This window comes from Euprymna scolopes, chromosome 39, assembly GCF_053919585.1.
Source record: "Euprymna scolopes isolate OS-2025 chromosome 39, ASM5391958v1, whole genome shotgun sequence".
Classification (NCBI taxonomy): domain Eukaryota; kingdom Metazoa; phylum Mollusca; class Cephalopoda; order Sepiida; family Sepiolidae; genus Euprymna; species Euprymna scolopes.
Window position 1 is genome coordinate 59,017,369 of NC_136520.1, and position 15,313 is coordinate 59,032,681.

The 15,313-nt window shown below is 34.3% G+C and overlaps 1 protein-coding gene across 2 annotated transcripts in view; it reads right to left on the reverse strand.

Moving 5' to 3' along the window:
* The window catches only part of LOC145263793 (polypeptide N-acetylgalactosaminyltransferase 11-like), a 77,449-nt gene that overhangs the window by 57,947 nt on the left and 4,189 nt on the right, over nucleotides 1-15,313 (reverse strand). The window lies entirely within an intron of this gene.

The following is a 15,313-nucleotide window of genomic DNA, read 5'->3' on the forward strand; positions in this document are numbered from 1 at the left end:
TAATGGATCAAAATTGAAAAATTAGTACTTGGAGGTCATTGGATTTTTAACTGTTAGTCAACTGTTTCACGACTGTGCATGCGCGGTTGTAAAACAGTTGGCAGCTTCCTTATGTTAAGAATAAGTAGGTTTGAAAACACTTTTTAAAGACCATGTCTAGCTGGTCTAATGGTTATCGTACTTGACTCACTGTCTTCAGGTTTTGGTTTCGATCTCAGCTCGAGTATTTTTTTTTTACTTATAAATAGTGAACTGTTTAAAAAAACATAACACTCGCATACACGTCTCAGTTTCTTTCCATTTTTTGTTTTTTTAGTTCATTTTCTTTTTAAATTTCTGTTTATAATAAATAAGAAATCTGCATTGATAAAATTTAAATATTTATGTGTACTCTACAACCGGGCAATGCTGGGCGGCCTGCTAATATATTTTGGAAGCTTTTTAAACCTTGAAAGCTAAATAAAAATATTGTTTTAAATTTAATTTTTAATCCTTCGTTGGAAAATTATATTGATAGTAAGTCATTTAATCTCCTGCAATCGCTGAATCAACTTGCTTTCTCAAGCTCACAATAGTCCTAAGTTTTCAGGGATCATCAGTTGTTTACCATTAAACACTATTTCGGGGATTTAAAAAGAACAAAACAGTATTTTAAATCATGGCTTCCCTCGGTAGTGTAGATCAAACACCACGTTCCTTAAACAAAAGAACAAATAAATGTTCCGGATATTAACCTATGTGATGAGTATCAAAAAAAGAAAGTTTTCCTCTGTATCATTTGTCTTTATCCCTTAAAAAAAAAAAAAAAAAAAAAAAAAAAAAAGAAAAGAAAAAAAAGAAAAAAAAAAAAAGAAAAAAAAGAAAAGAAAAAAAGAAAAAAAAAGAAAAGAAAAAAAGAACCTATTTATATTTTCCTCTGTATCATTTGTCTTTATCCCTTAAAAAAAAAAAAAAAAAAGAAAAAAAAAAGAAAAAAAAAAGAAAAAAAAAGAAAAGAAGAAAAAAAGAAAAAAAAGAAAAGAAAAAAAAAGAAAAAAAGAAAAAAAGAAAAAAAAAAGAAAAAAAAGAAAAAAAAGAAAAAAAGAAAAGAAAAAAAAGAAAAAAAGAAAAAAAAAGAAAAGAAAAAAAAAGAACCTATTTATATTTTATTATTTACAAATCTACTGCATTTATATGGTTCGAATGAATTCACTATACATACTTATCACTCCTCCCTTTATTATTATTAATATTCTATTGATATATGTATATAAGTTTAGTGGGAGAGAACCACAGCAGAGTGCCTGATGATCAAAAAACAATTTTTTAAATACGAGCATAATAATTTATTATATAAATATGTACTGGCAAGGGGTACCCGGCATTGCCTGGTTGTAAAAAAAAAAAAATAAATAAAATTCACTTAAATAAAATATTTTAATTAAAAAAAAAAAAGCGGGGAGTGGGGGGGGGGGGCGTGGCCTGGTTAGAAAAAAATCAAAACAAAAAAAAAAAAAAAACAGGACTTGGGTGCCATGAAACCGAAAGCAAAATTCTATAAGCAAAAAAAAAAAAAAAAAAAAAAAAAAGAAAAAATGATGCGTGCCGGGTGCAAACTCGCATAACTTAAGTTAGTAAGCGAATGCACTATCGATGGGACCATGAGGACACAGATGTTATCACGCAGCAAATTTAGCTCTTAAAAGTGAAAAAACATAATGACAATTTCAGCATGTGCGGTTTGCAAACCGCATCGAAAGCAAGATTTTTATCTGACATCCCCGTCAAACAAAACAACATTTCTACACAAAATAATTGACAATTTTTTCCAATTTTTCGATATTATATGTCCAAGAGAGCTAATGATACCACATTCGTGCCCGTATGATGCGGATGACAAAAGTTTTCAGCAGACTGAGATTTATACAAATTTATTATAAAAAATCAGAACAACTTTGGTACTGTCAGCCATAAACAGAGGCTGAAGAGAGTCCGGTAAAGGAGGCCGATTTTAGGTAATTTCCATTGTTGTTTCCTGGGTAGCTATCTATAATATAAATCTCACCTGTCTGTTTAAATGTATGCATGTATGTATGCATGTTTGTATGTTTGCCTAAAACTTTCGACAGAGGCGACGGATTTTCACGAGATTGGTCTCATTTTGAAGCACGGCTCTTCGGACAACAAATATCGAAAAATTAGCTAAAATCATTTACTCCTTCACCCTCAACTGGGCACTTTTCTACAGAGAGGGGTCGGTTTTTTTTTTTGCCAATATTTTCGAAAATCATCCCCTCTTTTTGATTGACTAGCCTTAATTTAAACGTTTGTCACTTCCGGTTTGGTGGTGGTTGCAACAACCAAGACGTCACGTTTTTTTTTCATGTTCTTTTACTCCTTCGCAGTATGGGTTCGAGCCTCTGCCTACTACCACTTTTTTTTTTTTTTGCTCAACATACACCTCCGGGCACCCAGGCTAGTATTCTTTTAAAGGATTTATTTTGTTATGGACAAATATTAATTTGTGCATTCTGAAAAAAAAGATACAATGACAAAAATTAAGCATTTATATCAGAAATCGACAAAACAAGGTCCATTACAATAAATTCATTGAACTTTAATCATTTATGTAAGGTTAGTGGGAGATAACCCCAGCAGAGTGCTCGATTATTAAGAAAATTTTAAAATAAGAGCGTAATATTTATTTATATAAGTATTACAGAAGATCAGAACAACATTGATACCATCGGTTTCAAATCCTAACAAAGGAGACCTATAATAGGCCTCGTTCACTAAACTCTCTTCATCCTATCTGGATAAATATTACATTTATTCATAGATTTCAATAAATAAAGTTTAACTGTTTATGTTATTAAAAAAATTGTGCAAAAATATAAATCGTAAAATAATGAAAAAAAAATTGTTTAAATTTTAAAAAGCCATGTTTGAATTTTATTTGTCTGTTAGATCTAACGTGAACGTGCTCATTTAATGCTACCATGAAAATGCATTATAGAATGTGCTCCGCCAAACTCAAAGCACTTGTAAACCCCTCTCTGTAAATAATTCGAATAACTCAACATGTAGCAAAATCCCACCCATATATTGTAGAGATTCCTAGATGCCAGAAAGTCTTCTACTCAAATAGTTTTTTCCCTCGAACTGCTAGACTTTGGCATTACCTGCCAGGTCTCCGCTTCCCTGACTGCACTGACATGCAGAAGTTCAAGTGTAATGTGAACAGACATCTCGCTGCCCAACTCCCTACATAGTATCCCTGTAAATTTGGTCCCAAATAGTAACTCCTTACATAAAAGTTGCACTGTGCCTTATTTGGGGTGCAATAACAACCAAAAAAAAAAAAAAAAAAAAAAAAAGAAACAAACAAATCCAGCAACTAGACTGAAAGAATGAAAACGCCAGAATAATGGAATTTGGTGGTGCTTCAAAAATATTTTTACTTGTGCAGAAAACTGTCCTGATGTATACTGGTGTAGTGTTAGTATATATTTTATAGGGAGGGAATATGGTTCCTACTCTCTATCTGGAAGACTTTTTGTGAGAGGCTGAAATCTCAGAATAAATGTGTAAATGTGATATAAATATAAAAATAAATCGATTATGTTTTCTTTTCCTTTTCTTTAATAAAATATAAACATAGATAGGGTAAGTTTTTTCGGGGGGTGGGGATAAATAGACATTGTTTAAAATTTGAATATTTCACTGAATTGAAATAAAATTGAAATTGCTTGCAAGCAACACAAACTTTATTAGTCATGCAGTTAACATGCCGTTATTCATGCTATCACAAAAAAAACATTGTGATTTATTTGTAGAATGAAAAACATTTCATTCAAAAATCGAAAATGAAACAAAATATTGGTCAAACATTACATGGTGACTTTTACTGAGCAAGTTTCTAATTTTCGATTTTCGAGCAATTATTGAGACTCCATAGATGACCATCTGACAACCATTTTGGTATTTTTTTACGAGAGTACCCAGCATAATATAAGCACCCCCAACCGCCCCATGTTAAGAACGGCTTTCGGAAATAAACACCCTCAACATCTCCATGTTAAGAACATCTTTCGAGGTTGGGAGTGTTTATTCCGAAAGCTGTTCTTAACATGGAGAGATCGGGGGAGGGGGTATACTACGCCGGGTACTCTTGTGAAAAAATGCCACCACTCTTGTTCTAACTTAACACTACTTGTGCTTTGAAGTAACTAAAATGCTTTACATTAACTTAAACCATAAAAAACTTATCCAGGTAGGTAGAAGAGTAACTTATCTTGCCTTTGGTAACATTTATTTGTTATATATTTTTTTTACCACTTTTTCGTTTTGTTGTCTATATACTGTAAATTGGCCTACTTTTTTTTTTTTTTTGCATCTTCGCCTGGTCTGTTTATACTACAACATAAAATTAACTTGATTACATTCGCTTTCTTTTCATAAACACATAAATAAAATTCTTTTTTTTTGGGGGGGGGGGGTAGTGAAACCAAAAAAAAAGCCCTTTTCTTGATTTCCAACAATTTTCCTGGTATAGTTTTGATTTTCATTTTAATACAAAAAATTGAAAAATGATTTAAAAAAAAAAAAAAAAAAGGTATAATTAAGCAGATAAATTATGTTATTTCTATTTTGTAACAATGGTTGCTTAAATAAAAAAAAAAAAAGCATGATTTAAGGGAGACAACTCTTTTTATATTCTTTAAGAATGAAAACATGCTTTAAGGGAGATAACTCTTTTTTTATATATAATTTTCAATTAAACATAAGAAATATTTCCTTTGCAGATATTTTTTTTTTGGTTGATTGTTTTTGTTTTATGGCATATCAACCCTTTTTGGATTATTTAATGCTGAATCCAGCAACTTTGGAAAACGTTTTTAGCTTCAAGTCAAATATTATTTACCAGCAGGATGCCCAGTGTTGCCCATCCCAGTGGTAGAATACACTTAAATATTATATTTTAATTTATGCAGATTTCATATTTATTATTATAGCGCTATTGCTTATTAAATTGTACTCAATATATAGTAATGATTTCAAAAGTTCAAAAAAAAAAAATATAACTTGGGTGCCGTAAGCTAGAATCGAAACCAAAGCATATAGCTCTCTTGTTCGTTAACATCTGAGCTAAGTTCATAAACATATAAACACTTTTTTTAAAAAATGGCGTTGTTAAACCTATAAATGTATATTTACACATGCGTACAATAACACGTTTAGTTGACTTACATCGGCTGAGTTCAAATTTTTCAATTTTGCCCCCTTAACAACTATTTTTACTGGCTAAAATTCAAATCGAATTTGTTCCACAGGTCTAAGTCCCCTATATATCAAGTTCCAAGTCTGAAGACTAAAAATTTACCTATTTACAATGCCTCCCCATGGGACAGAGTTAAACACCAGGGTCGTTTTTTAATGTGGAGAAAAGGAAAAAAAAAAAAAAAAAAAAACTGTCTCAGTTGTAAAGGATTTATTCCCCACTGAGAGAGAACAAGAAATTGAAGTGTAGCATCTGAAGAACAGATATTACACTTTGATCTTGGCCTGAAGGCTGCATGGGGCACTGCAGTTGGGAAGTCTTTTCCCAGACTTATTCCTGACCGCTTGGTTGAAGGTCGATATAAACCAATGGTTGAACCGCAGTTCTCCGAATACCCAGTTACACTGAGAGTGCTGCTGGGATCTAGTGACCTTGCACAGCCTAAGAAGGTGCTATATAGGGATTTAGTGGAAGGGATTGCTTTTAATCTGCAAGGTGAGTAACTAGGATGGTCAGAGGAGGAAATCTGCTCTCAGTAGAATTGGGTACAAAGCCAGAGTCATTTCAATAATTCTTTGTTTTCTCTGACTTGGCGATTGGTTCAGAATGCTCTACCCCTCAATGGTAGGCTCTACAAAGCTAGATGATTTATCGGCCCTTATTATTTACACCACGGAGTAAATAAAGAAGTAATGGGTAAGCATGCTTTCTTCAATTGCAGCAGCTTTGGAAATATGTTAACGAGATGATAGCGTGCATCATACTGGCCTAAGGAGAAACAAATAGCATTTTTCATGACACTAACTGTAGCTAGACTAGTAGTTTGGACCATATAATTAACAGATAAGGTACATCTTTTTCTGATTACAATCTGATTTTGTATTTTAAGCATCAGCTTAAAATCAAAATCAGGGTCAAACAAATCCAACTTGCCTCCTCCCTTGAGGCTTGCATTCACAAATATCCGTGGGCTTAGAACTAATTTAGCTGATGTTGAAGCATTTCTCCTAACAAATACCCCGGATATCTTAGCACTAAGTGAGACTAACCTACACTCCTCCATCCCCTCTAACTACTTTAACATGCCTGGATATCTCCCACTCTGCCGTAAGGACTCTGACAGACATATGCACGGACTTGGAGTTTACATTCGTAATACCCTTCCCTTGACTAGAGAAACAAACCTAGAAACGGATGATCAAGCCTTTATGTGCTTTAGACTAATCATGCAACACAACATTAGCTACTTTTACTTTCTCTACTGCTCTCCCTCGACCCAAGACTGCACCATAATAAACAAAGTATCTGACAGCATAGACACAGCACTCTCCTTCGACACTAGCGCCCAAGTACATGTATTTGGCGACTTTAATGTCCATCACAAAAACTGGCTTGGATTCTCTACTTACACAGATGCAGCAGGCAGCGCAACTCATAGCTTCTCTGTATCTCACTCCCTGTCGCAAATTGTTACTTTTCCAACCCGCTTCCCTGATCAGGAAGAACAACACGCATCACTATTAGATCTGTTTTTGACCACAGTTCCTGATGATTGCGTAGCGAAAGCCGACAGCCCACTTGGGAATGCTGATCATGCAGTGATAATGGTTGAAATCGCCCTAAACTCTAGACCCAAAACTGAAGAGCCAGTGCTCAAAACAACGAGATATTATAAAAAGGCTGACTGGGAAGCTATCAGAGATCTTATCAGAGACGCCCCATGGGGAAATATTTTTTCTCTTCCTGCTGAACAGTGTGCAACCGAGACCACTGAATAGTTCAAAACTGCAATCAAAGCGCATGTTCCCATGCGGAAATTTTATAGCAAGCCCCACTCTCCCCAATGGTTTACTTCGACTTGCGCAACTGCCATTGCTCAAAGGCAGCATGCATTCCGCAGGTTTAACCGACATAAGTCCAGTTCAAACAGACAGAAGTACATAGAAGCTAGAAGTAACGTTAAGAAAGAAATAGCGACAGCTAAGAGGGAATTTACAGAAACCACTAAAAAACGCATCGAAGCACAAAAACTAGGAACTCGTGACTTCTGGAAAATCTACAACAGTGTAGTAAATAATGGGCAATCAACAATTCCCCCACTAACCAACAATCACGAGGTTCTTTGCTCAGCAACCGAAAAGGCTAACATGCTTGCCAGTCGGTTTGCCTCCAACTCCACACTGGACCCTCTAAACCACCCCCTACCTCAATTTCCTATGCGGACAGACGCCACGCTAGACGATCTGATAATCACCCCTGCTCAGGTGCATGCTATCATAAAAAACCTTGACACTTCCAAAGCATGTGTACCCGACCTCATCCCAGCTGTGCTATTAAAAAAGTGCTCAGTCGAAGTAGCTCCAGTTCTCTTCAAACTCTACAACAAATGCCTTAATGAATCTTTCTTTCCGAGCTGTTGGAAAACTGCTTCTGTAGTACCAGTATTCAAGAATTCTGGCGAAAGAACTGACCCATTAAATTATCGCCCTATTAGCCTCCTCCCACTTTTTGCCAAAATATTTGAGACCTTAATTAACCATGCTCTAGTCCAGCACCTTACAGATGCTAAACTTCTGACCGACCATCAATATGGATTTAGACAAGCCCGTTCCACGGCAGACATCCTCACTGTAATCTCTGACCGCATATACCATTCACTGGACAAAGCGGGAGAGGGCAGAGCGGTAGCTCTAGATATATCTAAGGCTTTTGACAGGGTATGGCATAAGGGTCTCCTCAGGAAGATTAGATCTTACGGTATCACTGGTAGAATACTTAACATAATTAAATCCTTCTTAGATAAGAGAAAAATCCAGGTTGTCCTTGACGGTCGTACATCTAAACAATATGATATAAATGCGGGAGTGCCCCAGGGATCTATCCTTGGACCTCTACTGTTCCTGATATTCATAAATGACCTCCCCGACAAAATTGCCTCTGAGATGGGTATATATGCTGATAACACCACACTCTATAGCAGGCACGACAGGAAAACAAATGAATATATATCTAAAGTAATGGCAGAAACACTAGAGGATGACCTCCAATCAGTAGTGGAATGGGGACAAAAATGGATGGTAACGTTCAATGCCACCAAGACAAAACTGGTTTCATTCAATAATTACAAGAAACCTTCTCTACCACCTATAGCAATGGCCAACGACTCTTTATCTGAGAGTACGTCTCTCAAGCTCCTTGGCCTAACGTTCACAGGAAACATGAGTTGGAACAATTACATCGAGGGCATTGCCAGGGCCGCTGCAAGGAAGGTGGGCTCTCTCTACTGTGCTAGAAAACTTCTAACACCCGAAAGTATCCTGTACCTCTATAAGGCCACTATTCGCCCATGTATGGAGTATTGCTGTCATATTTGGGCTGGTGCATCGGCTACTAGTCTCTCGCTCCTTGACAAGGTTCAAAAGAGAGTCGCAAATCTGATAGGCCCTAAACTGGCATCTAAACTTCAGCCTCTGTCCCATCGTCGAAACGTTGCATCCCTCTGCCTGTTCTACAAGTATTATAATGGTGAATGCTCTGAAGAACTGCAAGCACTTGTGCCCCCACGACGTGAACACCCTCGACAGACCCGACAAGCTGCAAAGTCCCACCCCCACACTGTAGAGATCCCTAGATGTAAAAGATCTTTCTACTCCAGTAGTTTCTTCCCCAGAACTGCTAGACTTTGGAATTCCATTCCAGGTCACTGCTTCCCCAACTGTACTGACATGCATAAGTTCAAGTGCAACGTGAACCAACATCTCGCTGCCCTAATCCCTACATAGTACCCCAGTAGATGTTTCCCCTGATAGTAGCCCCCTACACCAAAGTGGCAATGTGCCTTGTTTGGGGTGAAAATGTAATAAAAAAAAAATAAAAAATAAAAAAAAGATTTGATATATTTAGAAGTAGGTGAATACACACCACTATAATACCACATGGTCCCACTGACAAATCTCCAACCACAACATTGTATGCTGCAGATTTCTTTCCCATCTTCTGTTCTTATGGCTGATTGTAGTGCATGGGCTTACAAGTATAAAACTAAAATAAAAACAAAGGACACAAAAGAAAACACAAACTCCGACACTTTACATATATATTTGTTGGAATCTGTGTGTGATATTCCCAACCCTCTAAACGCTAAGGTCTGCATGTATGTTTTGTCAAGGCTGCCTGTCAATCAGTTGATCAAGTCATCTTTCCATCTGCTCCGTCTTCAACTGCGCCCTAACTCTGACTGATGTTAAAGTTCAACTGAACTTTCAACTGTCAACTGTATTGTCATAAACTGGACTTTTTCGTTCATAAATCGTTCTTGTGGTTACAATTTCATTACTGTTACAAACCCATAGGCACTTCCTTTTTTTTCCTTTTTTTTTTTTTACACGGTGGTCACCACTTATCAAGGCCCGGAAGCCACTTAGGGACAAGGGTTATTGCAAGTACAGTACGTTAGTGTGGAGATTTAATGAAGTGTTTACTTAAGAGGGCGTGTGATAAAAGCTCTTGCCAATCCTAAAGTATCCACAAACCAAATATAAACATATCTCAAGTCTATTGTTTGATCCTTTTGTTTTTTGTCGACCTTAGTGAATAGCTTCCTATCTATTGTCTATTGATAAATCCTTTTGTTACCTGCTAAACCTGCTTTCTTTTCTTTTCTTACATCTTATTTTCTTTTACTTCCCAACAGGGTTGCAGTGGGGCCACCTATAGTATCACATTAGGGCAGGTCGATTTTGGAACCCCGGTGAGGCAATGGTGATGATAGTTGAGGTTTGACATAGAAAAGACCTACACAAAATATTTTTTTCAAAATCGTTATCTTTGCTTTAGGAAATGACTTTAAAAGTTGAAAAATTAAAGCGATTAAAAGTTTTTCGATGAATTGTCAAGAACATCCCGTCATCAAAACAATCTGTACTGTAAAGAAAATAGAATCATTATTTAGAATAATTTTTAAACAGTTTTAAGTAAAATGAGTGAGAATAATCTATAAATAAAAAAGCAAAAATGTATATATGTATGTGTGTTCGCTTTTTCTGTGTGTCTACAAAAGGCTTCTTTCAGAGAAGCGGTCGGTTGGTTCACAACTTTTTAAAACTTTTTATATTACATATAAATTGTAATATCTCACACTTAACAACGAAGCTCGCCTATCTATTTAATTTGCTCGATTTCGGGAAGATAAATATTCAATATTTGTCGCTTGCCACATGTGGGTTAGTCTTTTTCCTATAACATCTTGGGGGTGGAAAAAAAGCGTTCAGCAGTAAATGAATACTATCCCACAGTCAAACTCATTAAAACGGGCACCTGCTAAATCCAAGTAATTAAATAAATTCAAACGTGTTTCCGTTAGCATCTCGCGGTGGGGCAATGGTTAACATTGCACTTTTTTTTTTTTTCACACTTTAATTTAAAACTTTGCCTCAACGGTTCGGGTTCGATCCTCATAATTATTTTTTTTTAACCCCCCCCCCAAACACCTGGGCAACGCCGGGTACCCCTCGCTAGTGAATTGATAAAATAAATATTAAGTGTAAAGGCAAAATTATGTTTTTTAAATAATAACGACCAAAGTTCACTTTTTCATCTCAGGAACTTTTTTGGGGTGGAAACATTTTAGATTTCACCGTCGCAAAACACGCTCGTTATTGATATTGAAAATTAACGTTTGTTTATTATTTAATTTGAAAACATTACGATTTAGGCTTAATTATTTCGAAAGGAAAAACGAAAAAGACTTGTTTGAAATATATATTATTATATTTCAAGTGTCTGCAGTGAATTTAAACATATTTGTTTTATCTTTTTTAATTTGTTTTTCTATTAGGTTGACACAAAAACAATGTCATTTTTTGACGTCCAAATGAACGTCAAAAGCATTATTTTTGCACCAACCTAATATTTCACATCAAATTCTATTTTAAATTTTTATTAAAATACGGTAATACTCCAGTTTTATATCAAAACAAAAAAAAAAAAAATAGTCCATACAATTTTATTCTACACATTCTTTACGAAACATAACCACGTAAATTTTCAAGTTTTTCTACTTAATAAAAAATACTTTGCAGAAAATTAGTGTCAAATTTTAATTTCTTTTATTTTTAGGGAGTAATTGTTTTTAAGCAGTGATTTTCTTCTAAAATTATAGTTTTAAAATCAGATAACCTACAAAGATAATTACGAGTAAATAAGGAAACTCCTTTAAAGGTTTTTCGTTATTTGTGCCTCTATGTTATTGTGCTAAAATAACTTTGTTATTTAGAAAGCCATTCTTAATATGGAAAGGAGGTTGTATTGTAACTATTCTGTACTTTCACCTAAAAATTAAATAAACAAAAATTTAATAAAAATTAAATTTAACTTGAAAATACTATTAAAAATAGCATAGTAACATAGATGCACAAGCACTGGCTTTTCAAACTTTAAACACTCGTTTAAAATGGCACAGCTACAGCAAGAAAGAATTCCTTTGTGGATAAATTCATGTTATCGAAGGAGGAGCTAAAATCTGCTAAAAATGTCTAAACTAAACACTACTATGCCTCTGATTTGGTTTGGTCCTCTCTCTTCAATGCATCTAATTCAACTCTACAAAGTTTTCCATTATTTCTTATAACAAGCACTTATTTTTTTACGTATGAAACTGGAACATAGCCTAATAGTTTCCTTCAGTCATAATCCATTTATTTATTTTACTTTTCAGATTAGAATGCCAGCAAAAGCACAACGTTCAGTTTTAATCCGTGGTTCAAAAAATTTGCTGGTCCACCTTGTCATTTGGATGAAACGGCACCCCCAACTTCACGACAAGTCATCCAGTTTAGTTATTTCCTCGAAAACAGTTATCCCCACTCAAAAAATAATAAGATTTCTAAGTTAATTGCCAAGGAAATAATTAGTATTAAGCAAGCAGTTAATCCACAAATACCCTTGTTAAGGTAACATTATATAGGACAGAAGGTCAATATATTTTGCTATAAGAGGGCCAAACAGATTGACAGGAAATCTCTTGCAGCAATCCAAGTGAAAAGAATAAAGGAACAGATACACAGACTGTTTGATATATCTTCTTGTAGCTGTAAACTTTCTGTCTTGAAATCTGATGACTTTGCAGTAAAGTGCAAGACAGAAAATTGTCAAACAAGGCACATAATCTGCACTTGTCCTCCTAACAAGGAGGTAAAATTAATTCTATAGATTCACCTGAAATTATGTTCCTTTCTTGTGGAAAATAAAATAATATACTGGCATTTATTATGTAATCTAGCTCTATTATTAAACATGCAAATTTTCCAATTTTCAGGTTCCACTAGAAGAACTGCCATTTACAGCAATTTTTAAAGCAATTGATGGAACAACAAAAAGCCTAACAACATTTACTGGTCCTTTGGGGAAACTTTGTATCATTAATTATCAAGATTTGCCTCAAGTGGAATTCTAAAAAATTTAGTGTCCCTCCTGATCATCATTATCTGACAGCAGAAGAAACAAATAATTTAAGTATGAAGACCAGAAGCTACTTTTTGAGTATACTGTTGGCATTTTTTGTGGAGAAGTTAACTTAGAAAATTGGGCCTTTGAATCAAGGAAGATGGCTAACATAAGCCACAAGGTGTTTATGGACTAGAGTTGTCTATCCTCAAACACTATGATAAATTAAACATTTTGGTCAAATTTATCATCCAAGTGTATGCAGTTAGTTGGTTTGAGATCAAAACCGACAATATTTTTTTTAACCAACAACAGTATATTTTAATATGATTCAGAGAACAAAACAGTTAACTGAAATCCAAATTACTGTTTTAAACAGTTCAAAATATAGTGCTTTTGCACTACTTCCAGAAAATATTATATCGATGATATTAGATGAATTGGATGTGAGAGAAGAGGGCATTCAAACGATTTTGTCCATTAGGTAAATAAATATTTATCCATTAAATTTTATTAGTTTTCTTAATTTACCAAAACAATAGTTAGTTTTATTCATATTACATCGCAAAAATATATTAAAAAAAAAAAGTGTTTTCAAATAATTTTGGGGTTTTTTGTGTTGTTTTTTTCCAGAAATAGTGAACTCAAAAAAAAAAAAAATGAAAAAGATTACTGCTATCAATTTTGCAGCCACACACTGGTCCAATTTGATTGATTTTTCTCAAAAAGTTGTATATGGGCAGGAAGCAAGTCATGGACACATTATTACAAAGACATCGTGCCAGCAAATTAGATCTTCATTTTCATTGAAACGAAAGTATACAGAACAATTTAGTTCTATTATAAGAGTTTATATTATTGCGTTTAATAAAAAATTAAAATACATGGTTCTGTAACTTGTATCAAGTTGTTATATTGTTTAATACATCTCCACATATCTTTTTTGAATTGTTAAATTTAAAACTTAGTTGCTAATTAGCATTTTTTACAATTTTTGTTTAATCAATGCAGTAAAAGTTGATATTTTGCTAGTTGTGATTCATAATTAAAATTATGATTTATTTTTCTTTCAATGTATTTCATATAAATATATCAATTTCAATTGAATATTTTATAAAAATAGTGAAATTTCAAAGTCAGTATTGTGAAAAATGCTGTGAAAATGAAGGATTTTTCAGCATTTTTCTACACGATTTTTAAAATTAAATGCTCAATTTTCTGTTCAAGATGGGGATCTAATTTTTGGTATATGTTCTGATCAAATACCAACTATCATCACCAGTGCCTTGTTGATTTTCTGAAAAAAGTTGCAAATCAACCTGCCCTTGTATCACATCGCTAGCTTATGTGCATTTGGGTTGTGTTTGTGTTCTCTACTTAGGCATGGCATGTGCCGACTTTAAATTTGAAACGACAAATCTGCTTATTTAAAGTCCCTTACTAGTAGAATAATTGTGTCCTATCCCTATTTTTATTTTTTCTCGGTACTAAAGATCTTCCAGGATGCTCTCTTGCAAGATTTGTTTTTGTCCAAATAGAACTTATCTTGGGGGGCACCAACAACCATAAATCTTTCCCTCTTTTCTTTTAACACTTAGCATGTCCCCACTCCAACTTAGAAAGTGACTTGCTTGTTTTAGTCCAGAATTATTATTCTGGACTAACACTGAAAACAGTTCATAATGTAGATAGGTTGGGAGGGTGGAGGTTTTATTAACCCCCCCCCCCCGGTCCCAATTAGCATTTTATTTGGTTCATTTTTTATTACCATTATTTTTCTTTAGTTTTTGGTGTTTTTAGGTATCCAACTCCCATAATCTAATATATAAAAGGCAAAATATGTGTGTGTGTGTGTTTGTATGTTTCTCAAAAACTTTCGACAAAATTGGTATCGTTAGAAAGATCACTCTCTCGGATGACAAATATGTTAAAATTAGCCAAAATGATTAATTCTGTACTGGTCAACGGGGCTGTTTTTTCAAGGAGGCCTCAGTTTTTGCAGCAACATTTTTGCAAGTTATTCATATCCAGCGATCTCTTAAAAAACGTTATTTTGAAAGCCTGTGACACCACAAGTGTGGCATGGGAGCGACAATTAACGCACTAGCTTTTTTTCACCTCCTTTTCCTCTTTCGTGTCACAGGTTCAAGCCTGCCTGCGTACTGTGGTTAATTTTTTTTTTTTTTTTTGTGCTCGCACAGGTACTCACTGCTATTTTGATTGAAACATTTTTATTTTAGGGGTTGGTTTCTCAATGGCCTTACTATACCACCTCTCCTCACCCAGGCAATGCCGGGTACCCATGCTAGTCGTAAATAAAGTTCTTTTTGAAGACATCTGGGATTTTTGGTGCTTATCGAGTATTCTCTCTATATTAAAAAAAAATCTGTATTATGTACATACGACAAAAAAAAAAAAACACTATTGTATTCCAAAAATCACATAAATTGATCAAGTAGTTTTATTTTTATAAAGAAAATAATTTTTTAGCTATTAATGGGAATTTGTAGGCATTACAACAAAAATCTCATAAATTTAAATTATGCTGAGTCATCCTTATTTTTTGAGATGGTTTTCAATATGGAGTCACGAGACCGTCATTTCTCTGGT